Source organism: Camelus dromedarius, chromosome 11 (assembly GCF_036321535.1).
Source record: "Camelus dromedarius isolate mCamDro1 chromosome 11, mCamDro1.pat, whole genome shotgun sequence".
Classification (NCBI taxonomy): domain Eukaryota; kingdom Metazoa; phylum Chordata; class Mammalia; order Artiodactyla; family Camelidae; genus Camelus; species Camelus dromedarius.
This window is the reverse complement of record NC_087446.1, coordinates 43,803,722-43,824,173: the sequence shown is the minus strand read 5'-3', so window position 1 is coordinate 43,824,173 and position 20,452 is coordinate 43,803,722. Positions and strand designations below refer to the sequence as shown.

General features: G+C 43.2%; 1 long non-coding RNA gene across 1 annotated transcript in view; it reads right to left on the bottom strand.

Annotated features, from left to right (window-relative positions):
• LOC116156381 (uncharacterized) overlaps positions 1-20,452 on the bottom strand; it is a 191,327-nt gene that overhangs the window by 40,560 nt on the left and 130,315 nt on the right. The gene's annotated exons all lie outside the window — the stretch shown is intronic.

Sequence of the window (20,452 nt, the reverse complement as noted above, 5' to 3'; positions counted from 1 at the left end):
TGAGCGCAAAAAAAAAAAAAAAAAAAGGACAAAAAGAATGAGGAGATGGCAAAATTGACGAATGTGAAATACTGTAGCAGAAATTACTGTAGTTTGCCTTGAGTAGGAGTGGAAAAGTCTGTTATACTAGGAAACAGTCATTTAAATGGAAAGATGGTTTTTCATGTCTTTTACGGCTTGTTGTAAATGATTAATTAAATACTCTGAGTGTTTCATTAAACGTATGCATTCCTTCCAAATTAAAGTGTGTAGAGACTCGTTATAAATAAATTCATTGGGTGAATGAAAGGAGCTTTTACTTCTAAATGAATATTACTGGCAAATTTCATTCTGGACATTGATTAAATAGACTGAATTTCTTTTAATATGCGAAACGAACAAATTATGGGGCTAACTGGTTTTCAACCTTAGCATTTTTGCATTGTTTAATGCATGTCTAAGTGACCCAGTAACTTTTAAGAATTCACTACGTAAAAAGCATTTTGCTATCGAAAATAAAAGAATGGGTAAGACATGCTTCCCGCTTCACTCATTTTCTACTTTCACACTTCATGGGACAATTTTAAGTGCCTACTGCATTCCAAGCATTTTACTGGATGCTGCAGAGGTAATAGAAAGAAAAATAAAACTTATTTCTGCCCTCTAGCAGCTCAAAGTGACACGGGAAAGACATAATGCACAAAACAAGTTTAATATAAGACAGACTCAGGTAAGTAAGCGCTAAAACAATAAAGGTACAAAGTGCTTGGGGAGTAAAAGGGACGGAGGGATTAAGTCTGATGGGGAGGGGATCAAGAAAGGCTTCTCGGAGGAGGAAGGATTTGAGCTTGGCCTTGAGAGATGGCTGGGAATTTAACAGAAGACTGGAGCCGGGAGAAGGGGTGAGCGGAGGAGAGAGAGGGTTTGTGTGGTCTGGGTTGCTGGGTTGCTCTATAGGGAGGTTTTAGTGTTTCTCTGGGTAATTTTGAACTGTCACATGGAAGAGACATGTCACCCAGAAAATACACAGATCAACTAAAAACTGGTGTGCAAATATAGCCATGCAGCTTCAGAGAGGGAAGCCATGTCAGGCTGGGATGTGGGCTACACAAGTGACAGGGATTAGACATTGAGCAGGTCAGCATTTTTTGATTAATAAGCTCATTCTTCCTACACATTGACTCCTGGGCCTAAAAGGAACCTCAGGAAGTTATCTAGGTCGCCCCTGACTGTGATGTTTTTCTACGTTGTTCCCGTAGCCTTGGCCCTTATAGCATGAGCCCTTCCAGGGCTGAGACCTCTGGGTTCTGCATGAGGACCAGTACAATAAAATTTAGAGGTGGCTTCAGCAGAACCAGCCTCGTCATGCATGTTTTCTAGCTGTGTTGGTAATGTCTGGGGATCGAGGCAAGGGTCTGTGGGTCTCTCAGGGCTGTCTTTTCAGTCTGTCCCCGTCATGAGGACTCCTCCTGCTTGAGATGAAAGCTGATCGCTGGATAGACTCATGCTTGTTTCATACAGCCTTGCCTTAAGAAAGGTCATCCCAACCAAGCTACCAGTTAGAAGTATAAAGTTATAGAATATGAGAGCTAGAAGAGCTATTAGGAATAATCTAGCCCAGTCCCTCAGTCTTCACTTTACAGCAGAGAAAAGAGAATACTGGGGAGAAGTGATTTGTCCAAAGTCACACAATTAATGATTGGCTTACCTGAGCTAGAACGAAAATGCAAATCTCTAGACTTCCTGTCTTTCAGATCAGTTTCTTTCCCCTGCACCGTACTGCCTTCTTTATTTGCATCCATGGATGAGTGAGTGAGTGTGTGTGTGCACATGTATGTGCATATTTCCAAGATTTCAGTTTAACACATTTAGTAGAATCCCAAAGAATAATGTATGCTAAGCAAAAGAAGTAAACTGCATTGGATCCAAACCCTCTCACTTGGAATAACATTAGAATCCTGGGAATTTATTGAGATGCAAGAAAGCTCAGCCCCCAGGACTTGCAGTGTAAACACTGTGGCTAATTTGTTGAAGTGAGATACCGTTGATGATTCTCTCTGCCTCGAGACATGACAGGGCTCCTGATAGAACAAAGCAGATTGTTGTAGCAGACTGCAAAAAGTGATCAGGAAAAGACAAGACATTTTACTGAGACAGATAATCTTTCTTAAAGAACAGTTGAAGGAAAAAAAGACAACTTAAAAGGAATGTCTCCCATAAACTGCCTTTCGGCGGATAACCATTTCGGCAGCTCTGCCTTTGCCCCCAGGATGTTGGACAATAACCTGGAGAGAGACTCGGCAAAGCCAGTACATCAGTTCTGCAAAAGCAGTTCTAGGAACACTGAACGGGATATCATAGCATCCTGGACTCTTGACCCAAGCATTTGCTCTGTCAAAGTTAGACAAGAAAAACATGCTTACTTTCTAGTCACTTGGTTTTTGGTTTTGTTTTTTTAAAGGTTAGTCTTATAAACAAAAGGGATACTCTGCTTTCCACTCGTTTTTGTATCAAAGAAAAATGTTCACAAGCCTTTCTGCAGAATAACCTGTATTGCCTACAGGAGTTGTATCCTTTTGATGTGGTTCAGTTTGGGCTGTCCTTTTTCTTTCCATTTCCTTTTTAAATTCTATTTATAATAAGCAGAATAAATCAGTTGCATAGAATTTTTTTTATCCTTTAAAAAGTTCTTAATTGTTTCTGTCCATCAGTAGAGTACTTCATTGCAACGTAATAACTTTTCTTCTGCTTCTACATAAGAATGGTTAATCTGATGTTAGAGCACAAAGATACCTTAGCAACCGCCTACTGGGATGCCCTCATTTTCTGGATGCAGGACCATCCAGGGGTGACTAGACATCCCATGGCTAGGGGACACAGTCGGCTAGGACTCACTTTTCTGTTCTTTTACTACAAAATCATTTTACCTCTGTTAGAATCATACCTTAAATCATATTTCCCTTAGGAAGTGTGCCTCAATTTCGGTTTATCAGTGCTTTAAGAAAAACTAGGAAATGCCTTCTAATTCCAATTTTAATGGAAGGTGGAATTTTTTTTTCCATTTGAAATTCCATCAAGGAGAGCCATGATTATTATATTCATCGTATTTATTTGTGACGATATTGGTCAGATTTTTAATGTGCTAATTCTGGGGAACAAACACCCCCCAAATCTCAGTGGTTTATCATAAGAGCAACAAATATTAACTTTTTGCTCATGGGTCTGTGGATTGGCAGGCGGCTCAGTTTCAGGCTTTGGGTTGGTTTCAGGGTTGCTCCCCTTGTCTCTCATTCTGGGACCGATGGCTGACTGGGACTTGCTCATTTCACGGCAGATGGCAAAAGCCCAGGACAAGCCCGGCCACGCAGGCGCAATGCAAGTCTCTGCTCAAAACACATCTGATCACTTTCCACTGGCCAAAGTGAGTGACAAGGCAAAGCCCACGTCAGAGATAAATGTCCCACCAGCTTTACCAAGAGGCACTGCAGAGTTACATGGCAAGCGGTATGGAAGCAGAATGTTTTCTAAGGTGAGAGCGGAAAACTGAGACGAGCATTCCAATCTACCACTGTGACAACTGAAAATAGAAAGGGAATATTACTTCTCTCCAGAATCAGAAATTACACTACTGAGTTCTCCAAAAGGCGTAGAATAAGACAAAGCCTTATTTGAAATTTAATTTTCTAAATGCCTTTACTTTTCCTGTATTATCTGGCACAGAATAGATTATCTGGATATTCAATAAATATTTGAGGGATAAAAAAAAATACTGTGCTCACTAAGGAATTGCTTCTTTTATAACATTAGTTCTGGTTCCCACAAATGTTCCCCATCTCAGCTCAAATGTCTGCTCTTTGGGGAAGTCCTCCCAGACCACCCAGTCTTTCTCTATCATGTCACCCTTCATAGAACTTACCACTCTGCTCAATTAGATTGTTAATTTATTCCACTCTGCTCAATTAGATTGTTAATTTATTTGTGCACCTGACAGTTGTCTGTTTCCTACCACTAGAATGAAAGCCTCATCGCAACAGAGACTTTGCTGATGCAGCCGAAGAACCTGGAACGGTGTCTGACGTATGGTAGGTGCTCAGAAAGTATCGGCCAAATAAATGATGGCTGAGGCCCATGCCTTCTCGGAGACTAGGGGTTGCTAGGAAGAAGCTGGAAAGGGCCCCGTGGCACTGAGCGCTGCCGAGGTGGTGGTGTGGGGATGGGAATTTGTGGCTTCGCAGCAAAGTGAAAATGGAAAGGAAATGTGGGGTCAGAGGAATGTGTTTTTTTTTCTGCTGTAGCATTATAACTGGGTCTGACTCCAGATTTTGGTCTTCTAGACATCTCAGATCCACCTTATTTATCTGCATCTGCTAGGTTCCCTGATTGCAAGCTACAGAAACCCATGCCGGAACATTTAAAAGATAACAAGAAAGAAAAGAATTGAAAGGTTAAGGAGTAGCTCCTTAGTGAAAACAAAAGAACTAGGTTTTAGTACAGGAACAGCTTCGCAGATCTGAGGCAATCGATGGACACTTCCATCAGGCCACTGAGGCTGAGATAGAAGAATTGATGCAATTTTCACTTTTTAACCCTTTATTCACGTTTCAATTTCTAGGGTTAAGAATGTCTGATACATTCTTATGCCTGGATCCAGGCATGGAGGGAGCCCCCACCATCGTAAACCCAGTGGACTGTTATCAGAAGAACAGGTAACGGATACTGGACAGGCAAATGCAACAGCTGTCCATTCCATTCTGTAAAAATATCACAGGCGAGGTGTTTCATTTTAGAGAGTTATAATCTAGTTTGCAAGGAAATATAGAGGTCACTTATCTCAGTGAAGGAAATGCATTACTGCTGGGAGAATAAGGCATCCTTCCTGTTAACCATGAGAAGCTAACAGAGATTTATCCCTAGACCTGCATGTTCTCTCCAGAGGCCCGTTTTAAGATCCGTGTCTCTCATCTTCAGCAAACTGCCAGCTGGAACAGGACCTCGCCTACCTTCACAAGGGCACTGCTGATCCCTGACCACAGGATTTCCTCTGTTCTCACCCTCTCCAGATTTAACAGTAACTTGGGCAACAAATTTAAGTGTTACATAAAATAACTCTAACCACAAGCCTCAGGTAATTTACAATCAATTCCTCCAGTGTGTGTGTGTGTGTGTGTGTGTGTGCGCGCGCGCGCGCGCGCGCGCGCGCACGCACGTGGTAGGTGGGAGAGATCGGCGAGGGGGAAAAGGGTAGAAAAGGGGAAGGAGAAGAAGACGTGGGGATACAGGCTCAACAATGGGAAAGCAAAGAGGATGTTCCCACAGTGAAGACATATTCTTTCCCCCAGAGTGAATGGATGTTAGGGCGATTTGCCCAGTTGGGGCTAAAAGATTTTGAACAGTAAGTGAAGGCTGATCATATAAATGAAGATTCATATTTATGCCAGTTGATACACGATGTAATTTATGGGCTTATGTATTTCTTCCACGAACTTTTACTGTCCCTGCACTTGCCCTCAGCAAGCGTGAGTCACGCTGATGTGTTTCCAGCCCTCATGGAGCTGACGGTGGAAATAACAGCGGAGACCCGCAAGAGCAGTCCTGGCCGGGAGGGCGCAGGGTGTTGAGGCTGCCACGGGCTCCCGGCAAAGCAAAAGTACCCCAGGGCTTCCAAAGGAAACTGGGCTTCGAGGAAAGAGAACTCAACAGTTGCCAGTGGAGGTATGAGAATGTACTCAGAAAACGAAGGGTCCTGAACCAAGAGAAAGAGGAGCCACAGGGTCCTCGTGAGAACGATCTCGAGAATGAGCAACTGGAAACGGATAACAGCTCAGATCAAAGCCACAGCGGGAGGCAGGGCTGCAGAAAGGAAGGAGCTCTTCCTGCGAGAATCTGGAGCCTGGTGGGGAGGACCAGGAGCAGGGCCAGGTTTTGTGGAGCCCAAAGCAAAATTCAATTTTGGGGACTGACTCTCTTTAAATAAGAAGAATATGAAATTGTAAATAGAAACTCAGGTTTGAAAGGGAGTACTTATTTAGAAAGCGAAATCGCCAGGCATTACACATTTTTAGGAGGTGACAAATACCTCACACTTTGCAAAATCCAGAAAAATAAAATAGTGGTCCTCCTTGACGCATTTCTGTACTTGTTTTAATAATTTTTCTTTTTTGGCTGTATTTTTTTGGTCATTCATTTCTTCAAATGAAAACGACTTTGTAACATAATTCTCTATAGAGCGAACAGAAAAATAATTCAGTCTTTTGTCTGTACGTTTCTGACCTTGTTTCTCCTCCACAACTCACAGGCTTCCGGTGCCTGGAGGGCGTGGGGTCAGGCATATTCTTATCACGATAGGACCTCCGGTCACGCCGCTTTGTGTTAACACCCCAATATTTCCAGGAACATTGCTGGAAGCCATTCCAGCACCGAGAAAGCCAGAAATTGCTTAACTCCACGAGGAAGTGCCTGTGAACCACAAAAACATACCCCACTAAATCCAAATTAAACTCAACGTTCCCTTAGCTGACTGCCAGCGATGCCCATGGCCACTCTAACGCCACGGACTCCAGGGGAAGGCGAACTGTTGCTCTTTCATAAATTTCATTATCCGTACGCCCGTGTGAACACGGTGCACGGGCCCCTCTCAAGGCCCTGGAAGGTAACCATGTAAGTGAGGGACTTTGAATTTGTCAGACCCTGGAGTGGGCCTGGGTATTCAAGAAACCTCTGAATAATGCCTCCATATGCAAAACAAACACACAAAGAACAGAAAACTTATGTCTATGAGTCTATTTCTGTTTTGTACATAATAGAAAACAAACTTATGGTTACCAAAGGGGGAAGGGGAGGAAGGGATAAATTAGGAATTTGGGCTTAACAGATACAGATACACACTACCATATATAAAATAGATAACAAGGACCTACTGTATAGCACAGGGAACTATATTCAATATCTTGTAGTAACCTGTAATGGGAGAGAATCTGAAAAATAATATACGTATGTATCTATATATATGTATATATATATGTGTGTGTGTACAGCTGAAGCACTCTGCTATCCACCTGAAATACCTGAAACATTGTAAATCAACTATACTTCAATAAACAAAATTTTTTCAATTGTCAAATTCTGAACCCCTCTCAGAGCAATCAAATTAAACCCATTGATAGTAGGGCCCAGGCTCAGTGTGAAAAAAACAAAACCAAAACTTAGAAAAAAGGAACTGTAATCCAAAGTGTTTAGTTCTGGGAAACAGGCCTACCACCTCAAGGGGAAGGGGAAAAAACGCGTTTTCAGGAAGGCTCATGGGGTCTCAGCCCGCGCCCAGGTTGGCGGGGGCGTCTGCACTTGTACGCTGGCACAACTGTACATACCCTGTTCCCAGGGACCCCGCACTGGTTATCTGTTGCTGCATAAGAAATTACTCCAAAGTGCAGAGGCCTGAAACAGCAACAGACATGCATGATCACACACAGTTTCTGAGGGTTAGGTACTTGGGGGCTCTTAGCTGGGTGGTGCTGGCTCGGGGTCTGCCAGGAGGTTGCAGTCACGATGGCGGCTGGGACTAGCCCCTTGAAGGTTTCACTGAGGCCAGCGGCTCATGTCACTCTCGTGTCTGGCACGTTAGTGCTGGTCGTTGACAAGAGGCCTCAGTTCTGCACCTCATGGACCTCTCCACAGGGCCTCTCGAGTGTCCCCTGACGTGGCAGCTGGCTTCCTCCAGAGTGAGGGAGCCAAGAGGTAAGGGGAAAGTCTCCATGTCTTTCATGACCGAGTCTCAGAGTGACACTCTGACATTTCTGAAACATCCGACTGGTCACACTACTCAGCTCCATGGGAGAGAGCGGACGACACAGGATGTGAACAGGAGAAGGTGGGGCTCAGGAGGGCCATCTTGGGGGCTGGCCTCCTCAGACTCTTCGCACTGTGATGCAGGTTAATTTTGTACAGCTGCAGACCGAAATGTAGAAATGCTGTCCTGGCAAAAGTTGGTAAAGGCCCAGGATCCCAGGAATTTTTGTGTGCGTGTATGGGTAAGGGGTGGGTGTGGGGGGTCCCCACATGCAGCCACTGGCAGGATTCCGACTCACAAGCTGCAAAGAAATTTAGTGGCTTGGTTTCACAGATGAGCCTCTTGGACATGGAAAAGGAAGATGAATCCCCGAGGGGACACAATGCCAGTCAGGTTCAGAGACGGGATTAGAACCCAGGTCTCCTGAAAAATTCTGACCATAGCGATAATAATTTAAATACCCGAATATTTTCCTCTCTACCAAGCACTCGCCTAAGTTTTATATGGACATCATCTCATATTTGCAATACCAAGGAAACGGAGGCACCCAGAGGTCTAGCAAATTTTTCAAGGTCATACAAGAAGTAAGGGCAGAGCAGGCATTTCAGACAAAGGCTATCCGGTGCCCCAAACCCCTTTCTTCACCCTCACACCACACTTTTCCAGGCCTTCTCTTCTTTTAAGCCTGTCAAATTACCACCTTCTTTTAATCCATCACCCCATCCTCCCCACCATACTTTGTTCCCAAGGAGGAGACTTCCCTGTGGGACTACCGCATGGGGAGCTGCTTTAGAAATTACTTGACGTAAGTGGGAACACAATGAAAACCTAAGAAGTGGAACTCAGAATTCAAAATTGGATTCTAAACATTCTGGACACATGAGGTCAACTTGTTTGTATTCTATGGAAGTTTAGACGTACATTTTCAAAGTGAAACTTCAGAGTCCAATCTTCACCCAGCCAAGGCCCTCTCAGGCCAAGTACTCTGATGCACAGCAGTCAACACTAATAAAGCCCTCACTACGTGCTGGCCGTTGTTCTAAGCGTTCTAGCTATGCTGACTCACTGCAATCTTTACAGTAGTCTCATGATGTAAGTGTACTATTATTATCTCCTTTTAATGTAATTTATCTGCACAGTTAAGTGAGTGGTCATTCTAGGATTTGAACACAGAAAAATTTGGCTCCAGAGTTCCTCCTCTTAAGCAATATGCTACATCTTTGTCTTTTTTCCTTCTAGCCTGTCCTTGAGTTGGGGTGGCTGTCAGCAGAGTCTGAGCTTTGATCCTCATGTTGGTCAACATTCATCGATAAGCATCTGCTATGGGGAGGTACTGTGCTGAGAGCTCTTTATAAACTGGTTAAAGAAAACAGACATGGGTCTTGCCTTCCTTGAGTTTGCGCTCTCGTGGAAGCAACAGACATTAAAGTAATAAACATATGTATTTAAAATTAGCAAGTCAGTAACTTTATGGGAGTTCCTTTGTGTGTTATTTGTTGCTTTACTCTTGCTGTTTTTAATATTTTCTCATTATCTTTAATTTTTGTCAATTTGGTCACTATGTGCCTCTTTGGGTTAATCCTATGTGGAACTCGCTGCACTTTCTGGGCTTGGGTGACTGTTTCCTTCCCCAAGTGAGGAAAGTTTTCAGCTATTACCTCTTCAAATATTTTCTCAAGTCCTTTCTTCTCTTTCTGGGACCCCTATAATGTGAATATTCGTGTGCTTCATAGATTATATGTGGAATCTTAAAAAAAAAGGACACAAATGAGCTAAACGCTTATCTACAAAACAGAAACAGACTCATAGACATGGAGAACAAACTTATGGCTACCACGGGGTAAAGGCGGTGGGAAGCAATAAATTGGGAGTTCGAAATTTGTACCTCTTGGGGAGTGATGGAAATGTTAGATATCTGGATTATGGTGGTAGTTTCATAGGTGTATACACCTATCATAATTAATCAAATTGTACATCTGAAATATGTGTAGTTTACTGTACAGAAATTATACCACAATAAGGTTTTTTTTAATTAAAAAAAATAAAATTAGTTAAGTCAATAAATAAGGATAGAGCTTTAAGTTGTATTACATGTTAGGAAAGAAGCAAACACGGTGCTCTAAAGGACAAACCCGAGAGGATCTACTTGGACGTGCGGTTGGGAAAGTCCACCTCTAACTCTGAAGCTGTATCTAAGTGATTCAAAGGCTGAAAATGAGGTAAGGGAAGAGGCACTCCAGTTGAGCATGGAAGGCATAACACATTCTTTCATTCTTACCCCTTCCATAAACCCTGCCCAAACTGAGTATTAGAAGAATCAACCAGAAAGAAACTCAGAAGGACCACGAGAATGAGCAAAGAGGGAGATCATTATAGTTGCAAAGAGTGAACCCATTTTTGGAAGATAAAAAGTGGAAGGAGGTGTTTGCAAAACTAAGAATACAAAATACCACGTGCTTGCAAAGGGGATGTCATTGTTAAAGAAGACAGGTCACAGCACCCAGAAAAGTGTCAGGAATTGAAGGCACCTAACATGTGGCCTAAAAGGGGTGGGAGTACAGGAGGGAATCAGAATGGTTTGAGAGTCAGTGTAAAGACTCTTAGACCCCCAGATTCTCTCCTCCATTCCGCCTGTCCAGACAACTGTCTCTCCCTCATTCTGCCAGGATTCCAGACGACTTTTTTCCCATGGAAAGTCTGAGTGGCTTCACCCAGTTTGTCAGGCCCAGGGGTAGCAGGGGAGAGATACATGGAAACAAGGGTTTAAGCACAAACCTACGTATTGGAGCATGATTCCTACTCCTCCCAGCCTCCTAACTCCCTGGGTCTGGGTTATGACCCTGTGGCATCTTCTGACGGTTTTAAATTGGGTTCTGTTATTCCTTTCATTAAAATGGTACACACGTGCACAAAGACATTTTTTTTTTTAAGAGCAGAGGAAAGGCATTCCTGGCAGAGGGAACGGCATGTGTGAAGGTCCCGATTGGTGCTTTAGGGACCAGAGAGGAGAGGTCCCTGTGATGGAGAGGAGGAGGTCTGGAAGGTGGAGTTAGAGCGAGAGCAGGGCCAGCTGCTGCGGGACCTTGTGTGCCATCAAAAGGAGTCTGGGTTTTCTTTGAAATGCAGCCATGAAGGGGTTTTAAGCCATGGGTAACATGAGCTTATTTAGGTTTAAAGAGTTACTCTGGTTGTATAAAGAATAGATTGTCACATCTTTAGCTAGGCCTTCTCATGAAAAATTATGTATCCTCGTACTTTTGAGCGGAAAGGACCTTCAAGATCATTTAGTCCAACCCTTCCTTTTAAAAGATAAGCAAACCAAGACACAGAAAATTTATGATTTGCCCAAGGTCATATAGCTAATAACTGTGTGAGGCTTTTAAACCAGGAGTTGGAGGGTGATAGATTATACTTTTAAGAAATCATTCTACTCTCTATTTCCTTTGGCCAGAAGTGATGTCTCCCTTTTCTGAACTTTCATCTCACCTTATTTTTCTCTCCTGTGGTACTTACTCATTTATTACCTTGATCATAGTTCTTTGTGTTCACATCTCGTCTTATCTCCTTTATGAGACTGTAAAAGCCGTCTCTGGAGAGCAGGAGGTATGGTCTGTACCTAACGTGTCTCCACAGGGCTTTGCACATGGTAGGTGTTCAATCGGCATTTGTTGAATGGATGGATGGATGGATGGATGGATGAGTGAATGAATTCTCCATATGCTAGAAATAAAACAGAGTATCCACTGACTGGTTATGCACATGTAGATTTTTACTCACACTGATTTACCATTCTAGGTTACCTCCTAGCTATGTTTTCATTCATTTTCTTTAATATGAACATATTGGAAAGTAGTCATTTTTTTATTAGATGAAATGAGGTGGCCTAGAAAAATGTCATATTTCTAAGTCAGGCAATTCCTTCTCCCTAGATTATCAGAAGGGAGAGCCTCTCCATGCTCACTCTGCTGGCTGGGTTTATACATTCTTTCTCAATACATGATCCCTGGGGAGTTTATTTCTTACTGGATTTTTTTTTTTTCCAAGAGATAGTTGAGACTGCCCATAAGAAACTAATCAAGTGTCCAGGGTAAAACAGTGATATCACAAAGAGAGGAAATATGTTTTGCCTAAGGTAATAAAAAAAAAAATGCTGGGTTGTACCTATGCCCTCTCCAGCCTAGAAATACACAAACATCAGTGAAAACTAACACTGCCAATAGTGGAGAAGGCCCTGAAGGGAGATTCGGGAGCCCTGATTATGTCCCTGCCTTCAATTTTGACTTGTTGAGTGGCTCCGCTAACTCATGGGATCGCTGGCTCTCTCTGTCTCCTCTTCTTGGTATCCTCATCCATAAAAGAGAGATGAAAATGTTTGCAACAATTGGTCATACGTCCAGTTTCTGCTACAACTCCCTGACCTATTAATTCTGTCAATAAAATCAGTCAGACTGGCCTTGGGGGGAAGCAGTTACATTTTTGGACTCACCGACTTGGCATCCTACACTTACATACGCAGGCCGATGCTGAGAATCTTTGCCTGCGATGAAGTTGTACACTGTACGTTGGCTTCCCGAGTGAAGAAACGAGCTCCAGGGCGTGGGGCTTTCGATGATCTAAGATCTCCACTAAGGCAATAGGCATTCCGAAGACAAACATGACTCATCGTGCATGGGATCTCAATCAACTGTTCACAAACTTCGGTTTGAGGGTTGGGGAGGTCTGGAAAAGATTCTCGGGGAAGGCTTAATTCAGAAGGGTACAGACTGTTTCCTTTGTGAAGTGACACACGTCAGGGTTGTGAAACAGTGGAAACTGGAGACGGGCGCCTTGTGTCAGGTCTCATGGAGACACCCTGCTGCCCCAGCCACAGACATCTGCTTTTTCCTCCGGTGCCCCAGCATGACAATGAAGCCACTGTGCTCAGACTTCTTCAGCCGCTTCATCATATCCGTTAGCCATTGCTGTGAAATAAACCATCCTAACAGAGTGAGGTTTAGGGTCGCAACATTTTATTGTTATTTGCTCATGACTCTGTAATTTGAGTGGGGCTCAGCAGGGTGATTCTTCTGCTGGTCTTGCCTGGGGTCACTCAGCCAGGTGCTGTCATCTGGAATCTCAGACTGGGCTGGAACATCCGGAATGACATCACTTACATGCATGAACCTCAGCTGGGATGGCTGGGACAGCTGGGGGCTGGCTGGGCATTTCTCTCGGTCTCTCTCTTTCTCTCCAGGTTTCTCCAAGCAGAGTAGATGAACTTCATGACATGGGACTCATGGCTCCCCAAATCACAAAAGCAGAAGCTGCCAGGCCTTCTGAAGGCTCATGCCTAGAACAACCACAATGTCAACTTTGTGGTGTCCTACAGGTGAAAGCAAATCACATTTCACCCCAGACTCAAGGAGAGAGGACATAGATTCTACATCTTCATGTAAGGAGTGGCAAAGGATCTCTGGCTGTCTTTAATCCATCACAAACCACAATTCTGTAGTCAGGCTTTGTGGAATAGAGCAGTGTCTTGTTACCTGCTTATTCTGCCGCCACCAGCTACAGACACCTCCTGTTTCCTAGTTGGATGTTCCACTTTTACATGAAGCCTCCACTCCAGGAGTCTGTGTGCTGCTTCCGCGTCTCTGCCACCACCAGCCAACTTCTCTCTATCACTTTCTTTCCACCTTATAGTTTCTTATTTTTCATGGGCTCTGCTGCTTCCTGGTATTACCACCTTGAGGCTTCTGCAGCTACAAAAGTTAGTAGTGTGTAGAACAGAGTTAACGTAGCCGTCCTGAGTCTGCTATCCTTAAGAAGATCTGCTGGCAAGGTTGATCCTGGACTGGCATCTGGAAACTTGGATTTGTCGGGTTTCTTCAGAGAAACAGAACCAAAAAGATATGTGTGTGTATATATAGACAGAAAGAGATTTATTATAAGGACTGGACTCATGTGAGTATGGAGGGTGGCAAGTCTAAAATCTGCAATGTGTGCCAGTACGCTGGAGCTCCAGGAATGCTGAAGTCCAAAGGCAGTCTGCTTGAGAGTTCCCTTTTACTGGCGAGGCCAAACCTTGTTGTCCTATTTAAGCCTTCAACTGATTGGATGAGGCCCACCCATATTATGGAAGTCAGTCCACTTACTCAGAATTCATGCATTTAAATGTTAATCTCATCCAAAAGCACCCTCCAAGTTGACCCTTAAAATTCAGCATCACGGGAGGGTTCCCACAATCCGCAGAACTGATAAGACTGACTCACCGTGCCTACACTGTTCGCATGATCAATGCGGTTCATGCCGAACAACTGCTTTTATCATTCCCACGAAGAATTAAAAAAAAGGAATTCCCAATCTGGAATTCAATTACATGCTTGGTGGAGACTGCCTACGTGATCCACCGTTAGTCAAAGCCCTGGGCACCCAGTCTCTAATGAGCACCCCTGGCAGACAGCAATTCTCATGTGTTGTCATTCCTTTGTCACTGGAGGAATTAAGCACATCCTATGTGACTCCACTGGGAGAGGACTCTTGGAAGCTTGTGCCTGGCTTCCTCCAGGGTTTGCCCTGTGACTTTTTCCTTTTGCTGATTTTGCTTTGTATCCTTCTGCTATAATAAATCTTATTTATGACTATGACTCTATGCTGAGTCCTGTGAGTTTTCCTAGCAAATCACCGAACCTACAGGAGGTCCTAGGGGGCCCTAACACAAACAGGAAATGGAAAAGTTATATCATTTGCATTGGTCTGTCCCGAATTGTTAATATAATGGAAACAAAGAAGGAAATTATGTCATCTATTAAAGGTCTTACATGAGTGTGCATTATGCTCCATAACACGATGTGTTCAGGGGAGATGTCAGGACCACAAATGAGTGGCCAAGACTTCCTAGCGGGGCAGGAGGATATTTGAGAGGGTAGGAAAAAGAGCAAAGAGGTTAGTGGAGTCGAGCGTTTGAGAGACCCAGCCAAGTCCACATCTTGGCTTTACCGGTGACTGGTCAGTCATTAATCAACATAAACTCTCACTTCCACAACTGCAAGATGGCATAATAATAATAACGGCTAATATTCACTGAGTGCTTACCATGTCCTAGGCAATATGTATATGAACTCACTTAACCGTCACAACAATCCTATTAGTTTAGTATTATTTTAATTTTTATTTTACAAATTCAGAAACTGAAGCCCGAAAAGAGGCCTTGCTAAGATCCCCCCACAGGGGATACTGGGAAGCTTAAATGAGTTAATCCATGTAATGCCCTCGGGAAGTGTCTGGAGCATCAGAAGCATTCCATAAATATTAACTACTTTGAAAATGTGATAAAAAGAAGAGGAAAGGAAGAAGTTGGGAGCAAGGGCCCCTGCAGGAGCAAAGCACAGGAACGCTCTGTAGCACAGCATGTTCCGTGAGTGATGTGTGGATTGGTGCGTGGCGAGCAGGGTTAAATTCTCTCATACTCTAGTGTGCCCAGCTTTGAATTTCAACCCACTGCATGTAAGGAAGGATACTGGATTAAACAGTAGTAGAAATGTGACTTGGGGACAGAGTTTAGGGGTCTTGACTTCATTGTAGCACTTATCATCTACAACTGTGAATCTCAAATCGACAAATGACAGAGTTCCTAGAAACCATAGTATTTTCAGGCAATATGAAATCACTCTGTATCAGCTGATGATCAGGACAAAAGTTCAAGAAAAAAACCTCAGGGGGAGAGATTTAAAATTTTAACTGTTAAATACTTATTTTAAGAAATAAACATTTCTTTTCCTGTAAATGAATGGAACACCATTATTATTTGATTTTTAGTTGCTTCAGAACTAAAGCATTAGGTCTAGGCATTAGACCATGGAAAGAGATGAATGGTTGGGGAGATACGTCTGGTTTGGGGCAGAGAATTTAGCTGGAAGTTGAGTAAAGAGAATGGTTAGGAAACTATAGCACTAATTTGAGCAGAAAGAAATGCAGGTCTGACTCAAGGTGAGTTCGTGGGAAGTAAAAGGAAACAGATGAGCACAAGATCAATGATGAAGGAAGAATTGATGGTATTTCATCGTCCATAAGGACCTGGGTTCAAATCTTCACTAATTATCAATTTCTCTGAAGCTCAGTTTCCTTATCAGTAGGACAGAATTGGTAACAGTTACATTAAGGGGCTGCTCTGAAGACTGGGTCCTGGCACCTCATAGACACAGTAAATGTTTGTGGAAGGATGAAGAAAGGGAGGTGGGAGGGAGGGATTGATACAGTACTTGGCAATGCAGTCAGCACTTAAAAAAAGCTTGTTTAATGGATAGAGTAAGTCACATTTCCTGCTTTCCTCTTAGTCATCGACTTTGTAGGACAGAACAAATGTTAGCTTACGCCTAAAAGGAAAGTCTCAGGGCAAACACATAAACAGTAATGAAAACTATATGAATGTTATAATGCCAGCCAAAATTTTTATTGAGTGCTTATGCTATGCTAAGCAATTTCTAGGCATTAATTCATTTGACTCTCATAATAACATGAGAGAGTTTCCATTTGACAGATGGACAAACTGAGGCTTGATGTGGTTTTTCTAGGGTAGTTAATAGTGGACGCAGGATTCAAAGCCAAGCCTGCCTGACTCTTCACTACTCTGCATGCTCTTCTAAGGGCTCAGCCATACCTTGCAGTGGTTTCTATGTCTCTACTCACAGCACGAGGGCCAGGGTGGCCAGGCCTCCTGTGGGTAGGATAAGGGAGGCCACATGTGGTGGAGCACATGGAGACAGCCCTCCTGGGTTCACACAGGTGTTTTTCCAAGAGTCTGGCCACAATACAGTTCAGAACCATAGAGGCTGATGGTAGAAGTGAATGGTTGGAAGGAGCAAGGCAAGTTGATCTTCATATAAGACCTAAAGAAACACAAGTCTGGAAAACCATGAAGCCTGGATCCCAAGGATCAGGAAGATGGTGGGAACACACGCATGGCTGTAAGAAGGGAACATGGGAACTTGCTGCTGGGGTCTCAGAAAGCTAACAAAAGGCATCTTGGGTCAGAATATGGTTGAGAAAACACAATAAGAAAGGACCTTCCACACAGGGCACGATTCTCCAGTCTCAGTCCCATCCTATACTCACAGACTCTTTCTTCTTCCTATTCCTTCCTTCCTTCCTTCATTTCTTTCTTTCTTCCCTCTCTCTAATGCTTATGCACACACACACACGCATGCACACCTGCTGCTAAAATGTTCTTACATGCTCCAAGTTGCTGGCCCCTGCTCTTCATTCAAACATCTCTAGAAAACAAGGTTAAAATGTCTAGATCCAGGATTGGATTGACAGTGCCTATATTTCTGTCTCCTTCATCTTGAGGGCAAGAACACGCATTCCATTTCTGTTTTATCCCCCTCCCAGCACCTATTACTAGACACCATATGCGCTGCACGTACTTGGCACTCAATAAATGCTTGCTGAATGGCTGACTTTTCCCGTCTCCCCCACCCTTTCCTTCCCACCCCTACAACATTACTTTAAAGATCTGTTGCAGAGCTGTGGGGCGAGGTTTAAGATCCGTTTTGACAAATAACCCTTATGGGTGTTTAAAGCCAAAAGATCGAATATTTAAAGCAGAAATATGAGCTGTAACTTCATGGGTGTTCTGTGAAGAGATGCATAAAGCTGTACAAATAGATAGCCTTTCAGACAGGACATAACAGACCCAGCTTTGTGCATTTGCAAATACACAGAGAAGAAGAGCCTGAACTTCACTTTGAACCCTATATTTCCTTCTGAAATCAGTTTAAATAGGAGAATGAAGGTAGTTAAATCTTCTAGATTTTTAAAAGGAGATCTTACAAATACTTTGGGCTTTAAAAGCCTATGTCATCGATTCGTAATATAAGAGGTGACATTAAACCTATCCACTCTCAACCCCCACCCCGCCCTACCCCCCAGACAGGAACTTACAGGCAAAAACAAGACTGGATTCCATGGGAGTGGTGAGAGCAAATTGATTGCTGTAAAAGGGGGCTTTTAGACTCCCAGACATGAGATCTTGGTGCTGGGAAGTCTTAGAGGAGCAAAGCAAGGACTGAGGGGCAGCTGAAGAAGCACAGCAGAATTGGCACCACACAGCGGCTCTGGTTAACGACTTCATGAGGATGCCGAGCTTAGGACACAAGTCCCAAGAGAGGAGTGAGCGTGAGCTGAACAGTCCCATTGTCCCATAGGATCCATCTTCTCCAAAGGATGCCCAGAGTTCCCAGGCTGCCTAGGTTAATAGGGCAAAAACAAGAGCGTAGTCTACCTCTGGCTCTGGCTCCAGCTCTGACTGTGCCATGTTCTCTTGGAGCGGCTGGCATCAGGAGACTACATGTCCTGAGCTCTTGGCTCATATGCCTAGTCTGTGTTCTAGAAGTGATCTCAGCAAGTGGAAGCCACTTGCCAGGTCTTATTTTCCTTTTAAGTAGAATTACTTTGCAAGGAGCTATGTTCATTCAGTGGCTGAAGACATGACTTAGAGCTAAGCGTTTGTAGGATAGGTGGGCTCTAATATACCAAACTATCTAGCAATAGAAATTAAATTGATGTAAGAACGCTTGGCCATACCGCTCACTTTTACATGGCTAATATCAGAAGTGGGTCCTCTTTCTGATTCACCCTTTGTTTCCATTTCCTGTAGGTGTAAAGTCAGTCAGCAGCCCTGGATTCTATAAACATATTTGTGCAAGATGATTGACTACATAGTAGAAATTTGCATACACACACAATATCTTGATATTTTGGATAAGGTGTTAGAGTTTACAAAGAACCTTCTCCTTTCTCATCTCATATAATTCTCAAAAAGCATCTATAGGGTTGGAATTATGATTATTGTCACTTTACAGATGAGAAAATGGAAGTTCATAGGATTTCATTCAATTGTTCACCCATTAAACTATTTTACTTTTAGACCCAAATGTATGCGAGGCACTGGAAATACAAAGAAGAAAAAAACCTAGTCATGACCTGAAGGAGTTCACTGTTCGGTAGAATAAATAGGTGAGGAAAACATTGACAGTGTCATGTGATGAGCACTATTTTAGGCCGATGCTCTAGACAGAATGATGACAAAAAGAAAGAATGACCAAATTTGCCCAACTGAATGAATAAAGTCTTTTCAAAGGAGGATGTTCTTGCAGTGGGTCTTAATAAGAAGAAATTTGCCGGAAAGATAAAGCATCAAACAGACACAGCAAGTGGCAAGGCACGGAAGCAAGGAGTTATATGATGAATTCAAGAAAAGCAAACAGTCCGGCATGGTTGTGAGTATAGAACGAAGGAAGATAAGATGGGAGAGTGCTCTCCTTGGGGATACGTGCCCAGTGAGGAACAAGAAGAAGGTTCTGGGTTAGTATGGTGGGTTGATGAAATAATGTCTTCAGGAAATAAGATTCATTCGACCTTTTTTCCATCATACCTGGCCTCTAGTTCCAAGATCTCTTTCTGGTCCGAATGGCCACTCCTGATTTAGCCATCACATCCACATTCTGAGCAGCAGAAAGAAGGAAAAGAAAAGAAAAATGAAACAAAAGCATAAGCCAGCTGTCTTTCAGGGGAGATTCTTAGCAGCTGCCACGGGACATTTCTGTTTATAAGTCGTTGGTCGGAACTAGTCACGTGGCCACATCTACCACTTAAGGCTTCTAACAGATTCTGTTATAGTGAACAATGTGCTCAGTTAAAAATTTATGGTATATTAATATAAAAAAAGGTAGAATGAAATTTACAAGACAACTGGGAGTATCTGCCACTGAGAAGCATGAAAAGGCTGATATGGATGGTAATGAATTTTGAACTTTGCCCTCTGGCCAATAGGGAGCCAGTGGAGGGTTTCTGATCAAGGACCTCAGATGCCCATATTTGTATATGTGATCCAGATAGATGATAAACTGGAGAGGGTAATATTGGAAACAAGGGACTAGTTAGGAGATTTTTATGGTGCTCCAGGTGAAAGACAGTCGGGGAAGGATTGATGAAGGAAAAGGAACGAGGAGGAGGAATGCTAAGAAAGTTGCTCATCATGATAATTGAGCAGTAAGAGGCAGGATTCAAACTCTACTCTTCAACTCCAAGTCCACATACATGAGATCCATCTTTCTTAACCAACGTGATGGCAAGCTGGCTTCCCACAAGCCCTTCATATCTGAGTCATGTTGTGAAAATCAGATATTATGGTGCAGATTCAGGAATTGAAGAGCCTAAAAACAAACAAAAATATGTGGCAGTTTCATATTTTGAGATATTTTCCATTTTCTCTCCCTGCATTCAAGCAGGTAGAAGGTTTGGGGCTGGGCTTCCTTGCCTACGGGAGGTCTGAAACAGGGCTTCTTGGGTCTTATTTCTAAGCCTCAGCACATGCAAAAGGAGAGAGTCCGAAGAGGGAGAGATTTCAGCCAGACGAGGGAGACACCTTAGAGTCGAGGGAGAAAGATGGGTTCTTGCTGCCTGGAGGACAAGGAAAATGGCCATGAGGTGACACAGAGGGGCTGGGTCCGAGACCTGGTGCTCACCAAAGCAGGGCGCAGGCAGACTGACCTGATGGGACAATGTGAGCTGGAACCATCTAGAACCCAAAGGATATCTCAGAAAAATTAGCACTTTATGAAACCACAGCAAAACTCTAGTCTGCTGTTAAATTCCCTTCTAAAAAGAGAGCTAGAGCTTATAACGAATTGATGTGTAGAAATAAAA